Genomic DNA, 13,712 nt, shown 5'->3' on the forward strand with positions numbered 1-13,712 from the left:
TCTTTTCATTTTGCCTATTTATTCTCCTCTTCTCCTCTTGTTGGAGCTAAATTACCTAATTATGTCTTTTTGGAGCTAAATGGGCTAATTATCCCATTTTAGAGGAAAACAAGCTAAGTATATAATATTCATGAGCTAACCAAGGTTCTTATGCCATTTTGAGCTTATTATGGTATTTTGGAGCTAAATGTGCTAATTATGTCATTATTGGGTTAATTAAAACAAGGATAATACGAAACAGGAGAAGAAAGAGGAGGAGGAGGAGAAGAAGAAGAAATCAAGAAGAATGAGGAGAAGGTGGAGAAGGAGAAGAAGGAGGAGGAGGAGAAGGACTAGAAGGTCCTTGGCCTTCTCCTCCTCCTCCTGCTCCTCCTTCTCCTTCTCTTCTTCTTCTTCTTCTTCTTCTTCTTCTTCTTTCTTTTCATTTTGCCTATTTCTTCTCCTCTTCTCCTCTTGTTGGAGCTAAATTACCTAATTATGTCTTTTTGGATCTAAATGGGCTAATTATCCCATTTTAGAGGAAAACAAGCTAAGTATATAATATTCATGAGCTAACCAAGGTTCTCACTACTGGAATTGAGAAATTTGCCATCTGCCATGCCTTTGCCGTCTGCTGACACCTGGCAAAGATATTCTTTGCCGTCATCTGGCACAAAGCAGACGGCAAAGAGGTTGCTGATGACAAAGGTTTTATTTGTCGTCGGCAACCTCTTTGCCGTCTGCTGACGCATGGCAAAGGGCCCGGAGGCGGACGGCAAAGAAAACCCGGACGGCAAAGGGGAGCTCCCCCTAACGGCCGAAGCCCACCCCACCCACCCGCCCCTTTGTCGTCCGCCTCCCAGCTTCTGCAGATGGCAAAGGGGGGCTCCCCCTAACGGCACCCAGCCCCCACCCCCGCTCCCCTAACGGCATGCTCCCCTCCTCCCCGATCTCCTGTCATCTCGTGCGTGCCCCTGCCCCCTACAGCGCTGTCGCCACCACCCCCTTCATTGCTCCGGCCCACCGCCGTCGCCCTCCTTGCTGCGGCCTCCTCCCTGCGGCCCTCCTCCCCGCGGCCCTCCTCCCCGCCGCCGACTACCGGCTGTCCCCGCTCCCCTCATCCCCGCAAAGGGGCGCCACCCCCACGGCCGGAGCTCGCCCGCCCCTCCTCCCACTGCCCTCCTCCCATTGCCCTCCTCCCCGCGGCCCTCCTCCCACTGCCCTCCTCCCACTGCCCTCCTCCCCGCGGCCCTCCTCCCACTTCCCTCCTCCCCACAGCCCTCCTCACACTGCCCTCCTCCCAGTGCCCCTCCTCCCACTTCCCTCCTCCCACTGCCCTCCTCCCCGCGGCCCTCCTCCCCGCCGCCGACTACCGGCTCTCCCCGCTCCCGTCCTCCCCGCAAAGGGGCGCCACTGCAGGTAATTTTTTTTCTTTTTTTTCTTTTTTTCCTGTTTTTTCTCAACTTAAATTGTTCATAGGAGGTTGGATTTTATTACACAGTAAGTTGAAAAGAGTGAGTTGGTTATATTGTGGAATTCCTTCATGATGATACTTGTGTATTGTTGAAAAGAGTGTAAGTAAGTTGATTCATGTTACTTCTGTATGTTTTAGAAAACAGTAAGAATCATCAACCATGTATCCCACAAGGAGGTGTGATCCCTGAGCTCAAAAGAGTTCGTCTACGATAGTTATACAGATATTATATTAAATAACACATGTTTGAAGTTATATAATAAAGTAGAAGTTTGCTTTACTTATAGGTTCTTTTTGGATATTTAGAGCCCCGTTTTTTATGTGAAATTAGATAGTTAGTTTATTAGGTAGAAAAAGTAGATAGAGAAGAAAACAATAGATAGAAAAAAACTTAGAAGAAAATAAGAGAATAATAAAGTAGAAGAAAAAGGAAGAAGAAGAAGAAGAAGAAGAAGAAAGAGGAAAGGAGGAGAAAGATAAAAGAAAGAAGAAGAAGAGGAGGAGGAGGAGGAGGAGGAGGAGGAGAAAGAAGAAGAAGAATAATAATATGATGATCAAGAAGAAGAAGAAGAAGAAGAAGAGGAGAGAGGAGAAGAAGAAAGAAAAGGACCCCGACCCCCGACCCCCGGCCCACGACCCCCGACGCCCAACGCCACCAACCCCCGACCCTCGACCCCCGACCTCCGACGCCACTGAGACCCGACTCCCGACCCCCGACGCCCGACACCACTAACCCCCGACCCCCGACTCCCGACCCCCGACTCCACTAACCCCCGACCCCCGATGGCCCACGCCATTGACCCTCGACTACAGAAGCCACTTACCCTCGACCCTCGACCCCCGACGCCCGACGCCACTGACCCTCGACTCCCGACGCCACTGACCCTCGACCCCTGACCCCCGACGCCCCTGACCCTCGACCCCCGGCCCCTACCCCCGACCCCCGACACCATTGACCCCCAACCCCCGACCCCCGACACCTCTTCGGCCTCTTGTTGACCAAAGAGACCCCAACCCCCGACGCCAGTGATCCTCGACCCCCGACAACACTAACCCACGACCACCGACACAACTAACCCCCAACCGCCGACGCCACCGACACCCGACACCACCGACCATCGACGCCACCGACACCCGACACCACCGACCATCACCGCCACTAAGCTGACGTGGTCATAATTTTGTAAATTATGAGTTAGGTCACATATTTTCCGATTATGTTAATTATAAAAACATCATATTTGTGTTGGTCGGGTGAATTTCAATGTGTAGTTGTTCGACGACCTCCACGTGCGTTCGACGAGCTCCGCCCTTGCGTTTGTTGGTGAGCACAAATGACTTCTCCTCCTACCCCCCTAATTTGCTCTGTCCAGGTCTTCGTGCCAATGAAACTTGCTAGCTATAGGTTTCTTCAATCATGAGTATGCGTGACCAGTATGCGTCTCCCGTTCGAAAGGGCGACATCTATAAATATGCATTTCTTTGCATATTTATAACTGCCATCCTTTCGAATTGTCCAACATTATCCATGGACGGCCTGAGTATGTGTAGATTGGGTTTGTTTTCCTGTATGCTGTGCTCCGGATCCAATGCGTAATTTCGTCAGTGCCTCCCCTGTTGTTCTCCGGGTACACATCCTCTCTACTTATTGCCGAGACGTGTATCAGCAGAACAGCGGGGAGGTGCTGCCGAAATTCTGCGTCGCATCTGGAGCAGAGCATGGGAAAACGAACCCAGTCTACACATACTCGGGTGGGATTAGGACCAATCTTTACCTATTAGCGTGTAGGTTGCATGGACCTAATAAAACTGACAAACTTGATTAGCGTATCAATATAGCTGATGAATTGTATATTTATTTCTTGTGCCCCCATAGGTAGCTAGGCAACATGAGTGATCGTGCTTGGATGTACACTGGTCACCCTAGTCAGAAAGACATGACCAATGAATGGTTAACTAAAACCAGGGGGTTTGTGAGAGCCGCATTTGCAAATGGCCAGCATAAAACATGGTGCCCTTGTCCCAACTGCGACAACTGGAAAAAGCAGACAGAGTTTGAAATGGGTAAACACCTGCAGAAGTGGGGTTTTACAATCGAGCCTTCTCCAGGTGAAACAAGCCAGAGCCACGGTGCTTGAACCTAAATTAGGTATGTTATTTCTAGTGTTTTAATAAAAGATAGCTAGATGACATAATTAGCTTAGTTAGCTTCAAAAAGACCTATTTAATAAAATATAGCTAGATGACATAGTTAGCTTAGTTAGCTTAGTTAGTTTAGTTACCTTAGTTAGCTTAGTTAGCTTAGTTAGCTTAGTTAGCTTAGTTAGCTTAGTTAGCTTAGTTAGCTTAATTAGCTTAGTTAGCTTAGTTAGCTCCTCCTTCTCCTTCTTCTTCCTCCTTCTTCCTCCTCCTCCTTCTCCTTCTTCTTTTCTTCTTCTTCTCCTCTTCCTTCTCCTTCTCCTCCTCCTCCTCCTCCTCCTTCTTTTACTTCTTCTTCTCTTTCTCTTATTCTACGCAGCTTAGACTCATCCAACAAAGCCTAAATTGGCTAATTATCCATCTAAATGACATAATTAGCTTAGTTAGCTCCTAAATGGTCTATTTAATAAAAAATGACCTATAATTAGCTAATTATCCTCGAAATGACATAATTAGCTCCAAGAAGGCATTCTTAGCCAATTTAGCCCGAAGAAGGGGACGAGAGGAGAAGAAAGAGGAAAAATGAAAGGAAGGAAGAAGAAAAATAGGAGAAGAAGAAGAAGGAGAGGGAGGAGGATAAGAAGAAGAAGGAGAAGGAGCTCCTCCTTCTCCTTCTTCATCCTCCTTCTTCCTCCTTCTCCTTCTCCTTCTTCTTTTCTTCTTCTTCTCCTCTTCCTTCTCCTTCTCCTCCTCCTCGTCCTCCTCCTCCTTCTTCTACTTCTTCTTCTCTTTCTCTTATTCTACGTAGCTTAGACTCATCCAACAAAGCCTAAATTGGCTAATTATCCATTTAAATGACATAATTAGCTTAGTTAGCTCCTAAATGGTCTATTTAATAAAAAATGACCTATACTTAGCTAATTATCCTCGAAATGACATAATTAGCTCCAAGAAGGCATTCTTAGCCAATTTAGCCCGAAGAAGGGGACGAGAGGAGAAGAAAGAGGAAAAATGAAAGGAAGGAAGAAGAAGAATAGGAGAAGAAGAAGAAGGAGAGGGAGGAGGATAAGAAGAAGGAGGAGAAGGAGGAGAAGAAGGAGAAGGAGCTCCTCCTTCTCCTTCTTCTTCCTCCTTCTTCCTCCTTCTCCTTCTCCATCTTCTTTTCTTCTTCTTCTCCTCTTCCTTCTTCTTCTCCTCCTCCTCCTCCTCCTCCTCCTCCTCCTTATTTTACTTCTTCTTCTCTTTCTCTTATTCTACGTAGCTTAGACTCATCCAACAAAGCCTAAATTGGCTAATTATCCATCTAATTGACATAATTAGCTTAGTTAGCTCCTAAATGGTCTATTTAATAAAAAATGACCTATACTTAGCTAATTATCCTATAAATGACATAATTAGCTCCAAGAAGGCATTCTTAGCCAATTTAGCTCGAAGAAGGGGACGAGAGGAGAAGAAAGAGGAAAAATGAAAGGAAGGAAGAAGAAGAATAGGAGAAGAAGAAGAAGGAGAGGGAGGAGGATAAGAAGAAGGAGGAGAAGGAGGAGAAGAAGGAGAAGGAGCTCCTCCTTCTCCTTCTTCTTCCACCTTCTCCTTCTCCTTCTTGTTATCTTCTTCTTCTCCTCTTCCTTCTCCTTCTCCTCCTCCTCCTCCTCCTCCTTCTTTTACTTCTTCTTCTCTTTCTCTTATTCTACGTAGCTTAGACTCATCCAACAAAGCCTAAATTGGCTAATTATCCATCTAAATGACATAATTAGCTTAGTTAGCTCCTAAATAGTCTATTTAATAAAAAATGACCTATACTTAGCTAATTATCCTCGAAATGACATAATTAGCTCCAAAAAGGCATTCTTAGCCAATTTAGCCCGAAGAAGGGGACGAGAGGAGAAGAAAGAGGAAAAATGAAAGGAAGGAAGAAGAAGAAGAGGAGAAGAAGAAGAAGGAGAGGGAGGAGGATAAGAAGGAGGAGAAGGAGGAGAAGGAGCTCCTCCTTGTCCTTCTTCTTCCTCATTCTTCCTTCTTCTCCTTCTCCTTTTTCTTTTCTTCTTCTTCTCCTCTTCCTTCTCCTTCTCCTCCTCCTCCTCCTCCTCCTTCTTTTACTTCTTCTTCTCTTTCTCTTATTCTACGTAGCTTAGACTCATCCAACAAAGCCTAAATTGGCTAATTATCCATCTAAATGACATAATTAGCTTAGTTAGCTCCTAAATGGTCTACTTAATAAAAAATGACCTATACTTAGCTAATTATCCTCGAAATGACATAATTAGGTCCAAAAAGGCATTCTTAGCCAATTTAGCCCGAAGAAGGGGACGAGAGGAGAAGAAAGAGGAAAAATGAAATGAAGGAAGAAGAAGAATAGGAGAAAAAGAAGAAGGAGAGGGAGGAGGATAAGAAGGAGGAGGAGAAGGAGGAGAAGAAGGAGAAGGAGCTCCTCCTTCTCCTTCTTCTTCCTCCTTCTCCTTCTCCTTCTTCTTTTCTTCTTCTTCTCCTCTTCCTTCTCCTTCTCCTCCCCCTCCTCCTCCTCCTCCTTCTTTTACTTCTTCTTCTCTTTCTCTTATTCTACGTAGCTTAGACTCATCCACCAAAGCCTAAATTGGCTAATTATCCATCTAAATGACATAATTAGCTTAGTTAGCTCCTAAATGGTCTATTTAATAAAAAATGACCTATACTTAGTTAATTATCCTTGAAATGACATAATTAGCTCCAAAAAGGCATTCTTAGCCAATTTAGCCCGAAGAAGGGGACGAGAGGAGAAGAAAGAGGAAAAATGAAAGGAAGGAAGAAGAAGAAGAGGAGAAGAAGAAGAAGGAGAGGGAGGAGGATAAGAAGAAGGAGGAGAAGGAGGAGAAGAAGGAGAAGCAGCTCCTCCTTCTCCTTCTTCTTCCTCCTTCTTCCTTCTTCCTCCTTCTCCTTCTTCTTTTCTTCTTCTTCTCCTCTTCCATCTCCTTCTCCGCCTCCTCCTCCTCCTTTTACTTCTTCTTCTCTTTCTCTTATTCTACGTAGCTTAGACTCATCCAACAAAGCCTAAATTGGCTTATTATCCATCTAAATGACATAATTAGCTTAGTTAGCTCCTAAATGGTCTATTTAATAAAAAATGACCTATACTTAGCTAATAATCCTCGAAATGACATAATTAGCTCCAAGAAGGCATTCTTAGCCAATTTAGCCCGAAGAAGGGGACGAGAGGAGAAGAAAGAGGAAAATAAAAGGAAGGAAGAAGAAGAAGAGGAGAAGAAGAAGAAGGAGAGGGAGGAGGATAAGAAGAAGGAGGAGAAGGAGGAGAAGAAGGAGAAGGAGCTCCTCCTTGTCCTTCTTCTTCCTCCTTCTTCCTCCTTCTCCTTCTCCTTCTTCTTTTCTTCTTCTTCTCCTCTTCCGTCTCCTCCTCCTCCTCCTCCTCCTCCTCCTTCTTTTATTTCTTCTTCTCTTTCTCTTATTCTACGTAGCTTAGACTCATCCAACAAAGCCTAAATTGGCTAATTATCCATCTAAATGACATAATTAGCTTAGTTAGCTCCTAAATGGTCTATTTAATAAAAAATGACCTATACTTAGCTAATTATCCTCGAAATGACATCATAAGGCTTACGTAGCTGCAACATGACCTATTCCCCCTAACTTAGGTATTAAATGGCCTATAATTAGCCTAGCTTGATCAAAAATGGCTTAATAAGCATAGTTTGCTCCGGAATGACCTATTTTACCCAAGTTAGCTCCGAAACGACCTATAGTTAGCTAGGGTTCCACCTAAATGACATAATTAGCTTAGTTAGCTCCTAAATGCTCTATACTTAGCTAATTTCTCTTCGAAATAACCTATATATACACTACTTCATCTAGTATTATGCTTCTAACTTTCTTATTTGTCGTTTTGCAGATTACCTTCACTTCACGGGAAGCTTGGAAAATATTGATGGAATGCTTGAAGATGATTTCTTGTACCATGGGTTGTATTGAAACTATTGTAGTATATGAATATATGAAACTTTGTATGCACGTGGATGAAACTGGTGTAATATATGAAACTTTGTATGCACGTGGATGCAACTTGAAAGCTGGATATAAGAGGTTATTTTAATATGGTTATGAGTACGGAAAGAAATTTATTTATGTCAAATATATATATATATATATATATCCTGATTATTGTTAAAAATGCTGGATATAACAAAAAATAAATAAAAAAGGGGCTGGTTTCCCTCTTTGCCGTCTGCCCCCACATGGCAAAGGGGGGGAGGCAGACGACAAAGGGGGGGAGGCAGACGGCAAAGGGGGGAATCTGCCCCCTCTCTCTCCCCTCTTTGTCGTCTGCCCCCACATGGCAAAGGGGGGGAGGCAGACGACAAAGGGGGGAATCTGCCCCCTCTCTCTCCCCTCTTTGCCGTCTTCCCCCACATGGCAAAGGGGTGGAGGTAGACGGCAAAGGGGGGAATCTGCCCCCTCTCTCTCCCCTCTTTGCCGTCTGCCCCCACATGGCAAAGGAGGGGAGGCAGACGGCAAAGGGAGGAGACCTGCCGTTAACACTTAACGGGGACGTTGCACCCTTTGCCGTCCCAGTTAATTTGCCGTCTGCCCACTCATGGCAAAGATTCTTTGCCGTCCACTTTGGTAAAGCTGACGGCAAAGAACCTCTTCACCGGAATTTTTTTATCGTCTACTTTGCCGTCTGCTGACCGACGGCAAAGCCTTTGTGAAAGGATCGAGATGGACCTGGAGGGGGGTGAATAGGTACAGATCCAAATTTTAATAATTACTTAGCAATTTTAGGCTAAAGTGCGGAATATGAGTGTAAGCCTAATAATTGCTATGACAAAGAGTAAGCTATTAGGAGTGAAGCAAGGCAACCGGTAAACAATAATCAAATACAAGTATGTAATAAGGATTAACACAAGTAGAGAGTTAGGGTTAGGAATAACCGAAACTCCAAGAGAGACAAGGATGTATCCCTATGTTCACTTCCTTGGAGGGAAGCTACGTCACCGTTAGAGGGGAGGATGTTACCACGAAGGCACACCAACGCCACGAAGGCTCACCCTATTCTCCCTTTGAGATAACTCCACAAAGGCGTTTCTCAACCACTAGTGGTAAGCCTTGAGGTGGCTTCCAAACCTTCACAAACTTTCCGGGAGATATCACAATGGTTTGATTCCTCTCCGAAGACTCCTACAGCCTAGGAGTCTCCAACCTCCAAGAGTAACAAGATCACAGGGATTGCTCAAAACTTGCTCAAATCACAAATCACTTTGGTGGGAAGGAGGAGAGGGAGACGATCTATCTTTTGATTGGAACAACAATCAAAAGGACACACAAATGCTCTTGGGATCTAGGATTTGGTGTAGACAAGAGTGAGTGAGAGGAAAGGTGTTCTTGGGTGTATTCAAGCTGTGTTGAACACCCTTTCATGAGGTGGGAGAAGAGTATTTATAGTGTGGAGGGAAATCCAGCCGTTGGAGGTGCAATTAGTCACACAGGGTCCGGACGTCCGACACTTGCCGGAAGTCCGGGCGTCCGTGAGGGGCCGGACGTCCGACAGGGGTCGGTCGTCCGGGACCTGTAGGCACGACTGGAACTCTTCTGAATTCATCAGCGACCGGACGTCCGACAGGGGTTGGTCGTCCGAGGCCTGTAGATGCGCCTGAACATATTTGAATTCATAAGCATACGGACGTCCGGAGTGGTCTAGAAATCCGTGTTATACAGCACAATTTCTACTCGTGGTGGCTTCCAGATTTCCGATGGGGGTCGGACGTCCGGCGCTCGGACGTCGGGAAGGAGCCGGATTTCCGAGATATAGAGCACAACTTCTACTGGTGTAGACTTCCGGATTTCCGGAGCTTGGCCGGACGTTCGGCCCTCGGACGTCCGGAGGGAGCCGGATATCCGAGTTATATGCCTCAGAAACTTCTGGTGATGGGCTGCGGATTTCCGAAGCCAGCCGGACGTCCGGCCCTCTGACGTCCGGAGGGAGCCAGATGTCCGAGGCAATTGGACATGTATTGAATTGAAGACATAGTGGATAGTATGTGGTGTTTGGTATGATAGTAGAGATTTGGTATGAGCAAGTTTATCGCAAAACCTCTGATCCCCTCTTAATAGTGCGGGATCCCTATACTCAGTATCAGTAAACTCAAAAGACTACTCTACATCATCTCTTCTTAATCCCGAGCCTTCTCGAAATATAAATCACCAATCTTTTCAGACAACCTTTGGCACATAAATCTCAATCTACTTAAAGTACTTGCCGTCCTGAGATACACTCAACAAATATGATTAGTTTCCTATGTATGTGTTGTCATTAGGGGCATAGCATGCACTTTCAATCTCCCCCTTTTTGGTAGTTGATGACAACATATACATAGGTCTCAAAAAGATTTAACATACATTATAGTCTAGGAGATATTTAGTACGGAGCTCCCCCTTAAGATATGCATGATAAAGAAATCGAAGCTCCAATGGATCAACATGTAAAGATAATAAATCATCATAGAAATAAGGAAGCAGGACATAATAGTCTATGATGATATCATAGCAAGTCACAACCATTACATGAGTTTTTCCATTACATTAAATCTCCAAAGACTAAAAATGACGATAATAACTACGATACATTACTCCCCCTTTGGCACCAAGTACCAAAATGGGAGCCATCAACAGCACCAATCAAACTCAAAGCTCATCACCATCATCATCAGCCAAACCACTGCCCCCAGCCCCGTCAAGGAAATCAGACCACTCAGGACCAGAAGGGAAGCCAAAATCAGTGGGAGGAGCAGCAGCAGGGGCCTCATCATCACTCACATCAAGAGCGCTCGAGGCTCTCAGACGAGCCTTGAGGGCATTCTTGGAGGAGACTAAGCGGGAAACCACATCATGGGTTTGACCACACTGAAAGGATACAGCCTTCATCAAAGCAGAGTGAGCTTTGCCAAGGAATTTGGCAATGCGACCGAGAGGAGCGGAGCTAGATGAGGGGGTGGTGGCCCGTGCAGCAGTGCGGCGAGTGGATGTGGAGGAAGAAGGGGCTTTCTTGGGAGCAAAGTCATCCGCCATGTGAGTGGGAATGACCCACTTGCGATGGGTGTGAGTGGCAGCCACAGAGAAATCAGCAACGTGGTTAATAAGTGCCTGGATGAAAGGAGCGTGAGGAAAGGCTCGCTTGTACTGAAAGCTAGCAAGCCGAATCTCATGCCATAGGAAATGAGGCACATTGATTTTGCTCTTGGGGTTTTCGAACAAGTGATACATGATGTCGATACAATAGCCACTAAAAGAGCCCTTATCACCCATCTTGGGATAGATGGTGCGGATGAGACACTGAAAAATAATGAAGTAAGGTGAGCGCCAGATGGATACCTGGTTAAGGTCCTTCAGGTGCTCATCCGCATCAAGCTCAAGTAGTGGCTTGAGAAGATGTCCACACACGTCAATAGTCTTAGGCGCATGGTTAGGATCATCCTTATGTATTTTGAAACCGGAATTGGGGAAACCCAGTGTGGCAATAAAGGTAGCATTAGAAGCTTTCAAGCGAACGTCAGAGGTGATCCAGCTGACAGTGTTGTCGGAGCCAAAGTGGCATGTGGCATAAAACTAGTGAATGGCAGCAGCACTATAGTCGCAATGAAAAGCAAACGGGGCGGCAAGCCCCGATGCCTCAATAAGCTCAATGGCACCCGAATATTTCGCCGGGTGCATGCGAATATGCTCAACATCAATAAAAAGATGATTAGATAATCCCTTGGGAACTATGACTGTGGTAAAGATGTCCGCCTGGACGTTTGTGCGGAAACGTGAGTCCGTAGAATCACGGACGACCTCGTATTGATCTATGTCGTGGCGGAAAGTGAGATATGAAGCTGTGCCAAGTGTGGTGAAATTTGTGATATCACGACCTAACGTGGCAGGAGGCTCTAGTGAGATGCGGCGAGCTTCACCTGCGGGCTGGGCAGGAGGAGGTGGTGGCATGTAGGACGCCCTGCGTGTCCCGGGCTTTGGCTTGGACCGTCGAGCGACGTGCTCAGGAAGTTCCTCGGCGGCAAGCTCCTCCTCGAAGTCGGGTTCAGGACCATCAGACGACGAGGGAGACGGCGAACGCCGGGGCGGAGAACGCCGGGCAGTCCGTTTGAATGGACGGATTGGCTCATCCGATTCCGACCCCGTGTTCATAGGGGTGCGAGAGGATGAGCCGACCACGGTCTTTCGAGCGGTGTGCTTGGTCTCTCCCATGAAGCACAACACCTACGCGGATGAGAAATCCCCAAATGAGGAACGAACATGGAGATACATGGGAGAGCAAATCAAATCCAACGCGAAAGGACACGGAGGAGCGACCTGAGGATGGATCCCGTGAAGAATACGGAGGAAGAAGTGGGGGATCCGCGGAGGAGATCGGCCCGATCTCGAAGTTGGCGGCGCTGGGCAGGAGCTCCTCGAGCAGCTCCTCGAGCTGGCGGCGGCGGCGGCTGGGGAAAAGGGGGCGCTGGGGGTTAGGGCAAAAGCCCAGCCCCGTGCCCAGCTTTATATAGAGGCCCCAAGGCATCGGACGTCGGAGAGGCGTCGGACATCCGGAGGTTGTTCTGGCTTCGGACGACCGACACTGGTCGGATGACCGGAGGAGTTTTTGCCGCCGGACGTCCGAGATTAGCCGGACGTCCGAGAAAGAGGAGAAGGGAGAGGCCAGTTCTGGTAATTTTTTTGTTTTGATGATGATGACTTGCATGGTATGAACACTGTTTTCCTAGAAGCATTACATGCATGAAATGACCTGTCGTACGTTGTAAGCTTAAAAACACATAGAATTACGACTCACTCCCCCTAAATATATGCGCACATCAAGACACAACCATAATGTGAGTGTATGTATGTGTGCAAGATTTCAAGATATGTTGTCAAGCTCCAAGATACCAAGTTCACGCCTAAGTTGACAGAACCTAGCTACGCTAAGTGGCTTGGTGAAAATGTCAGCTAACTGCATGTCGGTACCCACATGGGTAATATCAATGTCACCCTTTTGCACATGGTCTCTCAAGAAATGATACCTAATATCAATATGTTTTGTGCGAGGGTGATCAATGGGGTTCACGGAGATCTTTATGGCACTTTCATTATCACAGAGAAGAGGAACGTGTCGTTACGTGATACCATAATCCTTTAGTGTTTGCCTCATCCATAGCAATTGAGTAGCACAGCTTGCGGCTGCAATATATTCGGCCTCGGCCGCGGAAAGAGAAACACAGATCTGCTTCTTCGAGGACCAACTTACCAACGAGCGTCCAAGAAACTGACATGCACCGGAAGTGGATTTCCATCCCACTTTATCACCGGCCCAATCCGCATCAGAATACCCAATAAGATCAAACTTTGCATCCTTAGGGTACCATAAGCCTAACTTTGGGGTGTGAACAAGGTATCTAAGAATATGCTTAACCGCCGTGTGATGGCTTTCCATAGGGGAAGCTTGAAATCTAGCACATATTCCTACACTTAACATGCTGTCCCGTCTAGATGCGCAAAGATAAAGCAGCGAACCAATCATGGAGCGGTAAGTAGAGGGGTCAAAAGGAATACCGTTTGAGTCTTCATTTAGAACTACATCGGTGGCCATGGGTGTCTTCATTGGTTTAGCATTTGTCATATCAAATTTCTCAAGAATGTCCTTGAGGTACTTAGTTTGAGACAAGAAAATCCCTTCTTGAGATTGTTGTATTTGAAAACCAAGAAAGAACTTCAAGTCCGTGTTGAGTGACATCTCAAAGGTCTTGGTCATGGAGGCCGCAAACTTCTTGCACAAATGGATGTTAGGAGAACCAAAAATGATGTCATCTACATAGATTTGGCATAAGATCAAATCACCATTTCCCCTCTTAGTAAAAAGAGTGGGATCGATCACCCCCACCACAAAGCCATCATCGAGTAGGAACTTCTTATGATGATCGTACCAAGCACGGGGTGCTTGTTTAAGACCATAAAGTGCCTTGTGAAGTTTACATACATGGTCTTTGTGATGAGGGTCAACAAACCCAGGTGGTTGTGATACATATACCTCTTCTTGTAGAGGACCGTTAAGAAAAGCACTTTTCACATCCATTTGATGCAGAGTAAAACCATTGAAAGTAGCATAGGC

The sequence above is a fragment of the Hordeum vulgare genome, chromosome 6H, assembly GCF_904849725.1.
Source record: "Hordeum vulgare subsp. vulgare chromosome 6H, MorexV3_pseudomolecules_assembly, whole genome shotgun sequence".
Lineage (NCBI taxonomy): Eukaryota > Viridiplantae > Streptophyta > Magnoliopsida > Poales > Poaceae > Hordeum > Hordeum vulgare.